At 41.5% G+C, this 13956-nt stretch overlaps 1 protein-coding gene across 2 annotated transcripts in view; it reads left to right on the top strand.

Moving 5' to 3' along the window:
• The window catches only part of LOC138738375 (LIM/homeobox protein Lhx2), a 34944-nt gene extending 32803 nt beyond the window's left edge, over positions 1–2141 (top strand). The window contains exon 6 of one of the 2 annotated variants that reach the window (XR_011341531.1): positions 1564–2141. The gene's annotated coding sequence lies outside the window, so the exon portion shown is untranslated. Of the gene's footprint in view, positions 1–1559 lie in introns of both variants that reach the window. The other variant, XR_011341529.1, reaches the window with a different exon arrangement.
• The last annotated feature ends 11815 nt before the right edge of the window (positions 2142–13956 follow it).

Here is a 13956-nt window from a genome sequence, read left to right as displayed (position 1 = left end):
CTTGATTCTACAAAACCATCCTGGCAGAGATATGAATCTGCCTTCAGTTAGTAAAAGCATTTCTTCACCTGACTGGAAGTAGCACTGTTAAATAAATTCTGCATCGATGCTGTTTCATTAAGGTAAACACAAACAGGCTTTTTGCACGGAGGTTGGATGAGACAAAAATGAGGACACGGGTTAAGGGTGGAAGGTGAAATGTTTAAGGGGAACTTTGGGGGGCAATTCTTCACTCAGAGGGTGGTGAGAATGTGGATCAAGCTGCCAGCAGAAGTGATATTTTGATATTGAAGAGAAATTTTGGATAGGCACGTGGATGGGAGGGGTATTGAGGGCCATGGTCCAAGTGCAGGACGATGGGACTAGGCAGAAAAATAGTTCGGCATGGAGAAGATGGGATGAACAGCCTGCTTCTCTGCTGCAGTGTTTTATGTTTTTATACTACATGAAGTAAAAATTAGTCTCTGTATGCTGACTTCAACATATTGCCAACTGCTCAATTTTTGTTTCTTCGGACACCCTTTACATTTCTTGTGCCCAGTATGCACCAGGTTATGTCTCCAAGCTCTTAGTCACTGGCCCTCATGGCTACTTCTCTATTGGCCCACAGAAAGTACTTTTGGAAATGAAATTACTGTGCTGCACTGACCCCTTTAAGGACACTGAATGATTGTCCCAGTCTAATTTAAACTGGTCTGAAGGGCCTTGAAGAGCAAGTATATCTGAGCCCATTGCCTGCAGATTAATTCTTTGTGAACTGAAACTCTGATTGAGGTAAGAGCAGGTTATGTGGCCTGGTCTCCGCACAGTAAAAATCTAGACCTGCAAAGCAACAGGGCATGGGTGTCCCCTTGGGTTTTCTGCACCTGACTACCATCTCCAGGGATAAACTGGTTTTCTTCCTGAAGTTGGGAAGGTGCCTAATCAGCCCTGCCAATGGGATTGTAATGTGATAGGAGCTTCAGGAGCAATTTGATCTCAGCCTTAGCTCAGGGACTGCACCCTAAGACAGCTGAGCAGGCAGCATGTTACCATAGGGGTCCTGGTGCACTGTCAGAGGTACCATTATTGAGAGGGTGATGCCAAAGTTTACTCCCTTGTTTGGACAAGCGTAGGAAGACCCCAGGACTTACCCTTGGCCAATTTCTGACCCTCAACTGACTCCCTAAGAGAAAACAGATGCTCTGGTCATTTTTGCCGGTGAGAGTTTGCTGTCTGCAAATTGACTGCTGTGTGGCACAGGACCAAGGCCACACTTCAACAGCCCTGAGTTGGTTGTGAGTACTCATGGCCAGCCCAAGGTGAATTCCCTTCACCAACTAACTGGAAAAACATTTGAGGAGACCAGGAAAGAAGAAGGGAATCAGAGGGGTTGGCGGGGGGGGGGGTGTGTTGGTGTGGGGAATAGGAAGTTCAGTGGGATCCAAATGAGATGCAATGCCTATAAATCTATTTTTGTCAGATTATTTTGCACTGGAAATAAGATGGGGTTTAAAATATTAACATTAAACTTCCAAACATATTGTTTTAATCTCAAAGAGCTTACTTCTTGCGTTCAGATAGTTTGAACAAGATGAACAGAAAGAACAAGTAGAATTCTCCAGAGGAACTTCAGTCTATTATTAGAAGTGCCAAGATTGGTGGCATCCACCAAATGAAAATCGCTCCAACGCACTGAGCAACAGGCAGTGAACTGACGTGCGGCACTGAGAAATCAAAGACACCACCTGTGCTTCGTTGAAATATAATAACAACATTATTCATGGAATTCCAATGAAGCATCACTTATTGTGCTGTATTTTGGTAATTTACTATCTATCTATATCAAGATTCAATTTATTGCTGTATACATAAGAGAGACAAAGATCTTTGCTTGCCTTGAAAAGGCATCAAAGAGTCACCAACTAGTCTAGAACCATTTATTAAAACAAGAGAGCAAAACTAATGAAAATCCCTGTGGAGGCATTGAGTGGCCATGGATCTCACCATCTCTTCTGATGTTGCTGCCTCCACACCCCAGAGCCTCCCGGAGGTTGGAGGTATTTGAATGCTCTCTCATTTTGGGCAAGGATAAGAAGGGTTGTGGGTGCTGAGGAAGATTTGGAGATTAATCTGATTTACATTGATTATTAAAAGGTCAAAATATCATTTTGCAGTTGTATTTCCAGTCATCTTCAAATGAATGAATTGTGATTGGATATTTAACTTTCACAATTTGAATTTAGTTCAAAGATGAGAATGAAGATACTTCATGAATAAAATTCAGTGTTGTAATCACTTTTTGACTTGAATTTATTTAAGATTTGTTTGGTTGTGGGATTGGAGTGCAGTAATGGAGGGAGATTCAGTTGTCAGCTTCAAGGGGAGCTGAGTAAATGACTGACAGGACAGAACCTCCAGGGTTAATGGAAATGGGACTGACGCAATTGCTCTTCCTTAGAGCCAGTACAGAATCAACAGGAGGAATGGACAACATCTACTCTGCTAGGGGTTTTCTCTATGGAGCAACGAAGGATGAGAGATGATTTAACAGAAGAATATAAGATTAGTAGAGGCATAAATAGGGTGGGCAGTGAACATCTTTTTTCCTAGGGCAAGAACAGCAAATACCAGAGGACATCAGTTTAGGTGAGTGGAGGAAAGACTAGGGGAGACGTCCGAGGTAAATGTTTTGCACTGAGAGTGGTGGGTCTCTGGAATGCATTACTGGGGGTGATAGTGGAGCCTGGTACAATAAGGACATTTAAAAGAAAGGCACATGTACACTATGTAAGAAAATGAGTGGTTATGAGTGTGAGGTTGGAGAGGATGTGGAGTAGGTCAGCTCAACTTTGTGGGCTGAAGGGCCATTACTGTGCTGTATTGTTCTATGTTCTATTTAGAAGTAAATGGGAATATTAGAGGATATTTATAGATAATTTAAAACCTAAAATAAAACCAGAAAATGATGGAAACTCTCAGCATATCAGGCAGCATCTGTGGAAAAACAATCAGTTAACATTTCAAGTCTGGGACCCTTGGTTAGAATTGGGAAAGGGAGAAAAAGCAAATGGAGGAGGAATGAGTCGGACAAAGGGAACACCTTTGATAGGGTGAGACCAAGTGACTCAAGTAAGTACAGCTAAGATTAGATCGAGAGGAAATTCCCTTGTTGCTCGACTTGGAATTTAAACCCAGTGAAGATAGAGGAATGGTGATGTAGTTCCAAGTCAGGATGGAATGTGGACAAGTAGGAAGGGTGAGCATTTCCTCTGCTGTGCAGTGGGCACTGCAGGTTTTCAAGGTGCTGCCAAAATACCTACTACAGAGAGTCCGACACTGGGGAATGAGACAATAGGGTCTGACAGGATGAGAGGGAGGATTAAATCTATGGCAGACATAGCCAGCTCATGGAGAGGTGATGAAAGTCCAAGGCCCTAAAATTCAAAGCAGGGCTGCAGCACTGAAGTTGACTCACAGATTGATAATTATGCTGATTATGTCATTTTGTTCAGACACTGTGGCCATTACTGGCCCTGAGGGTCTCTACCACCACCTTGTAATGAGGCACACTAATGACAACATGCTGATATAATCGTGGTTTCATGAAGCTTAATTAGCAGCAAGTGAATCTGAGGACAAAACAAAAAGATCAGGGATAATAATGAGCGTAAAATCCAAACAAGATTACGTATAGGACGGCATGGTTAGTATTGCAGTTAGTGCAACATTATTACAGCATCAGCGACCCAAATTCAAATCTGGTTCTGTCTGTAAGGAGGTTGTACATCATCCCCATGTCTGTGTTCGTTTTCTCCGGCTTCTCCGGTTTCTTCCCACCTTTCAAAACATACGGGCGTTGCAGGTTAATTGGGGTTTTTGGCAGCATGTGCTCATGGGCCAGAAGGGCCTCTATGGATAATTTAAAAAAAAATTACTCTGGTATAGCAGACCGATTCTGAAAAGAAGGAAGTTGTTACTTGGTCTATTGGTGTTCATTGCAATACTCTGGTCATCCTCTCCTCCCACTGAGAGTGTCAAGGCAATTACAAGGCAGCCAATCTGTCTTTCTGATGGAAGGTTGAATTAAAGCAAGAAAGCATATTGCAAACAAAATGCCATGATAGAATAATTAGGCAATGGAAACAATGCCTTTGAGTAGCGATTGGTTGAGCATCACGTTATGAGGTGTATATGCTAATATTTTCCCCATCAGATTTATTTTTCTGACATTTATTTTCAGGATTATATTCACTTTATTGTTTTGACATAAACATTTGAATCCAATGTCAACCTTTAGTGGATTTCAGAATTCAAATGTACAAAATATTTAGTTAAGCTAAATCTAGGCGTCATGAAACTTATTGTGAACAGTTGTTTGAACTGAACCTGTGTAAGGATGGGAAACTAACTGGGAAGCCCTTGATAGGTATGCACTGAAAATAAATCTCTACACACAGTGGCCCCTCAAAAGTAATTTAATTGTAACACTTTGATTTAAGAAAGGGTATTTATCACTGTTCTTTATAACCAAGCAAAGAGATATTTATAATTATTATTGCAATACAATTACAAACAAAGACTGTCAGAAGGAGCACAGGAACCACATTCTGTACACTGTGAGCATGTCAGTATTATGGATATTCTTTACTGTGAATTAGTAATGAGTACATTGTTTAAGTTCTCGCTGATCATAATTATTCCTATGTATGTGCATGTGTGTGAGTATGTGCTTTAATATGTGTGTGTGTGTGTGTGTGTGTGCATATGTGGATTCAGTTTTCCATGAACATACAACGAATGAAACATAAGTAGGAAAAAAAAGCTGTTCATTCTGATTATGGGAACAGAAGACTAAGAGAAATCCCAGCAAAATGAAAGGCAAAACCCCCCCCACTGCACTCCGTTTCACAACCATGTTCTGTAGCATGATGAAGTGGCCAATTTCATCTTTGAAACCAAGAAATTGTTGGTTATTCGTTGGATGAAATCATTGTTTAAAAAAAAATTGAAACTTTCAAAAGTCAGTCATTCATACACTACAATTGTTTAAAGTGCTTATATTGAAATTGGTAAGGATATGGTTGCTTTGATGTTGAAAAAATGTCAGGTGACTGTAACCCAGAGAATATGTAGTACATGGCAATTGCAAACTTCTGCTGCAGCCAGAGATGGGCAAACCTTTGGAAAGACAGTTCTGGAAGCTGGAGGTCTCAATGGTGGAATGCATCTGCGTTAAAGGTTGTTCAACCAGGGACATTTACAGCCTGTTCCACATTTCCTGACAGCACCATTGTCATTCTGTCCCTTCATTAGGAAGGTGAGTCCTCAAATTTAGATGATTTTATTTTAACACATTTTCACAAGTGTTTGTAGCCATTTTGTGGCCACTTGCTGTGAATGTTGTGCATAATCGATTCTTGCACAAGATGGGAGGTATCGGAATCGAGGCCAGGAAGCCAAAACAGAGCACGATGGACATTGGGGAAGATTAGATTACTGGTACTTAGTGAGCTTGATCTTAATGAGGCCTCTTGTCTCATTTTAACAACTTGGCACAAGAATGATGATTAAACTACTCACAACACATGCAATAATTCAGCATACAATTTGTATCGACTCTTCTGTGGGCCGGAAGAGACTGGCCACATCAAACGCTGGTTCCTGCTTTAGAGAAATCATGGCTAAATTGTACAAGTAGAGGTAAAGAGACATGGGTTCATCAGTGTAGTCCGCTGTTAGACAGAATCAGACACACACAAGGAAAAGACTGAATAACAGGCTTTAATGCACAAAAACCTCCACAGCTGTGGCTGCAGCAACTCAGTGTGAGGCCCCGGGAGGTTGGCACAGGCTTATATCCCGGAGGGTGATTGACACCCGACCGGATAGGGCTTGATCTATTACACTTCTGCAGGGACAGAGGTTGCCTCCTGCAGTAGGCTGGTGGTGTACCACTACAATCAGCCCATCATTTCCTTGCAAACTATCATGTGTGCATCTATACAATGTAAGAATCCCAGTGCATTTGTACATTGCACAATGTATATGACAATTACTTGTTATCATTACACTAATGCAATACACAAAAGTGCTGGAAAAACTCAACAGTTCACGCAGCAGCCATTGGAAGTAAAGGGTAACCAACATTTCAGGTCTGAGCCTTTTGTCAAGGTATGAGCAAAAACCAGGCAGACATCTGAATAAAATGGTAGGAGGAGGAGAGGAGAGGAGGGAGGAAAGGGCAAGGGCAGGCCAACAGGTAAGAGATTATAGGTGGATATGGGTGGGAGGGTAGAAGAGAAAAGATCTGAGCAATGATAGGGAGAGGGGTAGTGAAGGGAAGAGGCGGAGGAAAGGAGACAGGGATGCGGGCGAGGGATTTAATGGAAACTGGAAAAGTCGATATTAATGCTATCTGGTAGGCGAGTGCCAGGTGTTCCTCTAATTGCACAACAGTCACAGAGTATGAAGACTTTATGTTTAACATTTAACAGAGCTTGGCTCATACCCAACATTTTGGTGATTTAACCTCTCCTCAGGGGGTGCGTTCTAGATTCCAAACCCCTTCTGGATGAAAGAAGTTTCTCTTCAGATTCCCTCTTACCCCTCTGCCCCTAGATTGAGTCCCTCTGCCTCAGGGAATATTTTCTTGCCATCTACCCTACTTGTGTCTTCATAATTTTGCACACCCGTATCAGGCCCTCTCTCAGCCTCCTCCATGCCAAGGAATACAAGCCCAGCCAATCAACTTTCTGCATACAGATAAACTGCTACCATATATCCAGTGCTGTCTGTAAGGAGTTTGTACGCTCTCCCCGTGTCTGCGTAGGTTTTCCCCGGGGGCTCCAGTTTCATCCCACCCTCCAGAATCTACCAGGGGTTATAGGTTAATTGGGTGTAATTTGGCGACTTGAACTTGGCCGAAAGGGACTGTATGTCTAAATTTAATTTTATAAATTCTAAGCAACATTCTCTTGAGACCCTTCTACACTCACTCCAATGAAACTGCACCCAACAAACATAAATTATAATTTCCCTCCAATAGACTCTGGGAAAGAAGAATTGAATGGTTATGGAAGTATTAACTCAGTAGAACAACAGACTGTTGCCCTGACATTGTGCTATACAATTACCAGCTTGAAATTGCGTTATTTAAAGAATCCAATCTGGCATCATGTTATTGTGTTGTTATAAACAATCTGCTGGAAGAAATCAGAAGGTCAAGCAGTATGAGTGGGAGAAGAACTGATTATACTTTGTGTCGGAATTTGTCATTGATAGGGAAGATTAATTATGTGCCGCAGAGTGCTCGATTCCAAATAAATTGATCTGGAGGTGAGTGTGCCTCCTGTGGTGACCCTTGTTTCCAGGACGTCCTGACCTCATGTTTCATAATACTTTTGGTTTCCTTCTCTCGGGGAGAGATGAGTGAGGAGCCAAGAGTTTTCAGTCGCTCATTTTTCAGCTCAGCTTGGCAGGCAAATACAGAACTCTGAATCACCACATTTAAGGGTGGGGTGGGGACCCTTTATCAAAGATGATCCATGATACCTTGCATCACTTTTCAGATCAGGGACAGTAGATTGCTTGAGTGGTACTTAGTTGGTTTGGATTTACTCTGCGTTTTGAGAACAGGGCTTACCTGGGCGATATTCTCCATTGTTAATGGATAACAGTATTGTAACTGCACTGGCACAACTTGGCAAGGGGCAGAGCTAGTTCTGGAGAGCAGGTCTTCGGTGCTACAGATGGTGTTACCAGGTCTCAAGGCTTCTGCTGCATCCAGTGCTCTCAGCTTTGCTTTGTATCAAGAATCAATCCATTAAATGTATCTATGTGAGCTGCTGCTTCAAGAAGGCAGGCAAATTCAGAAAGGACTCCATCACCCTGGTCACAACCTCTTCTAACTGCTTTCTTCAGGCAGAAGGTATAGACCAGCCCTTCTAGATTGAAGAACACTTTCTTTCCAATAGCTATCAGACTCTTGAACCTACTCTTGTTACACTAATCATAGATTCTCTTTTAATTCAATCTGTGTATACGACTGTTGACTTTTTAAAATTAAAGTATTTGCTTGGCTGTAGTGAGTAAGAATTTTGGTGTATATATACATTATACAATGTATATGACAAGCTCGATATTCTACAATTATTCATGAATATATTAGAGTTTTTTAAAACTTTTCAATCTTTGAGGTTTAGTCTAGCAGGGGAGTAGCTAGGTCATATACCCTAGCCCGGCGGAGCGGTCCTCTTCTAGGGGGCCATCCTCTGCGACCGAGCGCTTAGCTTCGGGAGGGACGCACATGGAGCTGTGAGGGAAGGGTGATACCCGCTTAGCGAGCCAGATCAGCCGAATCATCCTTAGCGATCAATGGAATGACAGATGTTGCAGCCAGATTGCCCCTCACACCCAACTTTTCAATATTCTCTTTTTTTTTAGTATGTTTATAAATAAATGAATTTAATTTTAATTTTTTTGTGGGAAAACTGCTTGTTTATTAAGGTACATAAAAATATATATATTAAAATTTAATATTAAGGAGATATTTGCCACTATATTAAGGTGATTTTTAAAATTACTATTAAACTTATATGCCAAAATATTTGCCAATTTTAAAATTTTATGCATTAATACATAAATTTTAAAAATTGGCAAATTAATTTCCTTATGAACACAAGTTTATAAATATATGTTTTAAGCATTTTAATCTAGTTGAAATGTCCCTAAATCTTTCCATCAGAGACAGTTAAGATCAGCTAAAATGTCTTTGTCAGCAGTGAGCTGTCACTAAGCCATCAGGCCATTCGGGAGGAGGGGCCACAAAATCTGCCAGCTGAGGCCTAGTCACCACTTGGGGCCCACTCCAGTCAGCCAGCCAGTCTGGACAGATGATTATGATCCAGCATATGTTAAAGAATTAATTTTATTGGGGAAGTAGTGGGGAAACTTCAAGGCAATGACGAAGAGAACCAAACCATGGCAATAGGATGGTATTCATGCCAGGATTCCCCACCCTGATGAGTCAGCTGTTCCATGGCAGAAGGCCCTCAATCTCAGCAGAGATTACACCAGGGACCCCTTCCACAGACTCTGCCTTGGCAAAGTACAATGTTCTACTCAACAGACTGAGGTAACGCACTGACATCTGGGGGACGAGATGGAGAGGGACGGTCAGTCCAAATGCTTTCACAATGGCTGCGGCCAATGCGGGCAGAGTCAGGTGATGCAGGCCAAAGACAAGAAAAGTCTTCTTCCTTGAAATCTGACTCCTGCCCAGTGTTAATCTCCAAGCTGATCACATTGCTATTTGTGGAATGTTTTATGCACAGTTTGCCTGCTGAATTTTCGGTGGCAGTGACTGGTTTCCCCGGCAGTCTCCTGTGCCCTCAAAACATCCCTCATGGGCTATTACCGGTAATGGTTGCAAATGGTAGGGGTCGTGTGTGCGGTGGGAACAGAGTGCCTGAGTCACGGCACTGCATTTTGTCGACAGCGCACACTTTAGTCACTGTGGGCCCGAGTCTTGGATGAAGGGTCCTGACCTGAAACATTGACCATTCTGTTTCTCCCATTGATGCTGCTCGACCTGCTGAGTTCCTCCAGCAGATGGTTTGTTGCTCCAGATTCCAGCGTCTGCAGTCTCCTGTGTGTCTAAAAGTCCTTCGAAGTGTGGGTGCTATACAACTTGACGCCAGGCACACTCTGTAAGTTCCCATTCTCAATGTAGGGGTGAGTAAGCAATAAGATGAATGCAGGAGTTTTCTAAGCCTGATTTTCCTCTGCAATTCATATATTGCTTTGGGAATCCATGTCCTAACCTGTTTCAGTCAGACTATGTCAAAGCCAGCACCTGAAGAGTTAATTTACCTTTTTACTGCAGTTGCAGTTTAAGGTGCAGGTCGAACATGAATAATTTTCCTCTCCCAGAAGCCAAATAAAATTAAATTTTTTGTTCCAATCATTAAACTCTCTGATGTAGCTCCCCCAAAGGGCAGGGTTCTGCCTCAAAGATATTGATTGGAACCATTTCCCTGGTGGTGTGTAGACGGTGACACATTGCCAGCATGCAGTTTTAATTTTGGTTCCTACCTACTGTCTTTTTAACTTCAAGTCACTGCAAACATTTAAACCCTTATGCCATGCGGTGCATTAAATGCAAAATGTCTGTTCTTGAGCCAGAACTGTCCCGACAAATCTTTAAACTCAGCCAGTAAGTCGGCCATAGATCAAGTTATATTGTTTAACCTTTAGGCATCTCTCATACAAAATGTCTACTTAAGTGCACAGTGGTCGAGCTGAATATGTTTTATTGCCTTCTGTTTGCGGAACCTGTCTCCATTTTAAATGATAAAAGTGTTACCCTCAAAGTTAAATTGAACTCAACAGGATTTATTGGGAATAGGAATAGTTCCGGCATAGATATTTAATTTACAGTCTGTTGCCAACAGGAGACATAAGACCCATTAGCAATAGCAGTAGCAGGAGACCATTCAGTCCTTTGTAACTGCTGCTCTGTTCATAAGACCATGGTTGATACTTTCCTGCTCTATCCCCAGATTCCCCAGATCCCTTCATCTAAAAATCTGTCAATCTATCTTGAAATTATTCTGTGATTGAACACCCCCCCCCCCCCCATTGTTCTCTCAGAAGATTCAAAGAACTTTGGTGAAGGACGAATTTCCCATCTCAGTGCTGAATAGCTGGCCCCTTATTTTGAGACTGTGATGTCTGGTTCAAGACATCATAGCCAGGGGAAACATGATTCCTGCATTTACCCTGCCAAGTTCCATAAGAATATTGATCATCTTTTATTCTTCCAAATTTAAGTGAGTATAGGCTTGGACTGCTTTATCTGGGCTTTCTGACTAATCACCAGACTTCACTGCACTCCCTCGATTGCAAATAACCTTAGGTGGGGAGGCACACAATATTGATCAGGTCATGGAAAGATTACAGTGAGGAACAAAACAATTTGGCCCATTGAGTTGGTGTTAGCCGCCATCATTCCACGCCTGCTGGCTCTTAACCCTTCCATTCATTGGAAAGGTCTCTCTCTCTCCACTCTATCAAGAACTTTCATTCTTTTAAATATTTTTGTTGCATCTCTTCCAAATGAAGGTGAACAACTGTAACTTCTCCATTTTTATCCATGTGATTGAAGTTGCTCAATAGTGGAACTGTTCTACTAAGTCTCTTCTCCCACATCCCTTCTCTATGCCATTACAACTTTCCAAAGGTATAACCCTAATTCCCAGAACCTCATTGTTCTGCCCACATTCTCTGAAACGACAGATTCAAAATAAATGTGAAAAGATGTTTTTGGTCCTTGCAATCAGGAACTTTAGAAGTGACATTAATATTATAAGAAAGAGGCCTAAGTTACGTTCAATCAAATCATTGAGTCAGCGTTGGTGAAATGTTGGACAACTTTGTTCGGAACATTTTAGACACAGTCCTTGTACTTTATTTCCAGAAAAGGGCTGCACAGTTAGTGTAGCGGTTAGTGCAATGCTGTTTCAGCATCAGAAAACTGGGTTTGAATCTGGCGCTGTCTGTAAGGAGTTTGTACATTCTCCCTGTGACCTGTGTAGGTTTTCCCTAGGTGCTCCAGCTTCCTATTCAAAAATAGGTTAATTGGATGTAATTGGTTGGCACGGGTCTCAATGGCCAAAATCGGCTTTTACTGTATTGTAAATAAAAATTAAAATGAAAAAAAGGCAAAATGTCAGACTTTTTTTCCCCAGGGTAGGGGAATCTAAAGTGAGGGGAATTAAGTAGAGATGGGAAAAATGAAAAAGATGTAAGGGACTTCTTCAATAGGTGGGTGGTGGGTGTGTGGAACGAGCTGCCATAGGAAGTAATGGATGCAGCTAACTTTTGCAGGATAAAGGAAAGAAAAAAAAAATCTTTCGTGATGATAATTAAACCAAAATAATAAAATGAGGCTGTCTCAGTTTGATTGAATTGTGTGTGAGTGATTAAAGAACATATGGGTGATTTATGGGTTTTACAAAATCATTTTACAAATTCTATCTGCAGAACAAATTCTATTTTCTATTTATGCTATTTGATGTCTTCTCTTCCTTTAACAGAATGAGCCAAAATTTCTTCTCCAGTCCCCAACACCCCTCAATGGAAGAGCAACATCTTTCTTTGTTTTTACGAGTGACTTGTAAAAACACAGTTTCCCTCATGTAAGCACTTAGTTGGCTACCGTACAATTCTAAATCCCTTCTTTGCAGCCAGAACTCATTGCCAGACTGGTAGCTGCTACACATGTTTTATGGTTACACATTCATCTGCTTTCATAATGATTGTCTGCATCAGATTAAAAAAAAGGGGAATGAAACAGGATGCCAGCCAGTTAAAGGATCTGCTGTCAAACTTTAATGACGTACACTGCCATTTTCACTGGAGGTACATTCCAAAACATATCTGATTATTGTTACAAAGAGGTTTCATTCCTCACCACCACCATCACCCCCCCAACCCCCACACATTTTGAACATTCATAATGAATAACTCTTTGTTTCCATCACATCATGGCCCATGTTGTAGGAATACTTTTGCCCTGTTTCTCTGGATGCTTATCCAAGCCTTTTCTGAAAGTGGCTTTAAGAAGTGGATATATTGAGTTGTGGATGAATACCTCTAAAAACAGTACAAGTTCTGGGGTTAGAGTGAATGAGATTAACAGTTCGCAAGGATGCATTCCTTTTCCAGAATCTGTAGTTCGCTGGTACTGTCATGGCTGAATTCAAAGATGTGGCTTCAGTTGGATCTTGACAACAATCTCAATATATTGAGTTGTGGGTGAATACCTCTAAAAACAGTACAAGTTCTGGGGTTAGAGTGAATGAGATTAACAGTTCGCAAGGGTGCATTCCTTTTCCAGAATCTGTAGTTCGCTGGTACTGTCATGGCTGAATTCAAAGATGTGGCTTCAGTTGGATCTTGACAACAACCTCAGGTTGCTGAGGGGAGTGCCGCTTTGTTAGAGGTGCAGTTTTCTCTGACTACATGTTAAACTCAGATTGTTGTAAAGAATCCTGTGGCTTATCTTTCACTGAAGAGCAGGAAAGTTTTCTCTGACATCACTGCCAATATGTACCCACTAACCAAAATATTACAGTGGAGTCTTCTCATCTAAGTCCTGAAAAATATTTAAATCAATTAAGTTAGCCTTGAAGTTTTACCACGGTATCAGTTTCATTGTTTAATGCATTCCTAACAAATTGTTTTGACTACTAATGCAATAATCTTTTATTTTGTCAATACATTAGCAGAGAAAAGAATAATATCTCAAGAACTAGTATCTTTATTTTGTATCCTATCATCTCTAGGATTTTGTGTGAGGATGAGATGAACCATCCCTCTCATCTACAATGCAGGCATTCAATTGATTAATTATAGCGTGTTCTTTTAGCAGAGGAATATGAATGCAGAAGGAGGCCATTCAGCCCTTAATGTTTGCAGATCTGTGAACTGACTCCATGTATCTAACTCTGCCCAACAGAACATCAGACTAACAATATACAAGCATCTCAGATTGGAAAGGTTTAAAGGGATAATGGGTGAACTCAGGCAAATGGTGGACAACCTGGTGCTCAAATGGCGGTCAGCAAGGACACGTTGGGCTGAAGGGGCTGTTTCCAAACTGGATCCTCGTGTCTTGACTCTAAAATGAACAGCAACCTGGGCAGCAGTTGCCATTTTGGGAAGAGAGTTGCAGGACTTGATTAAAATGTAAATGTACAGGGGGTACACACATACACACACACACACACACACACACACACACACACACTGAAGTGCACACACGTTGGACACACAGGCACATAAATGCTTCCACATGCACACATACACGCACACTTATGTGCACACGCGTCTACACATGCATGCTCATGCATTCCCCTATGCACACATGTAAACACAAATGAACACATACATGTGTATGAAGATTGTTTACTT

Source organism: Narcine bancroftii, chromosome 1 (assembly GCF_036971445.1).
Source record: "Narcine bancroftii isolate sNarBan1 chromosome 1, sNarBan1.hap1, whole genome shotgun sequence".
In the NCBI taxonomy this organism is placed as follows: domain Eukaryota; kingdom Metazoa; phylum Chordata; class Chondrichthyes; order Torpediniformes; family Narcinidae; genus Narcine; species Narcine bancroftii.
The sequence above is the reverse complement of the archived record's forward strand: the minus strand, read 5'-3'. Positions and strand labels throughout refer to the sequence as shown.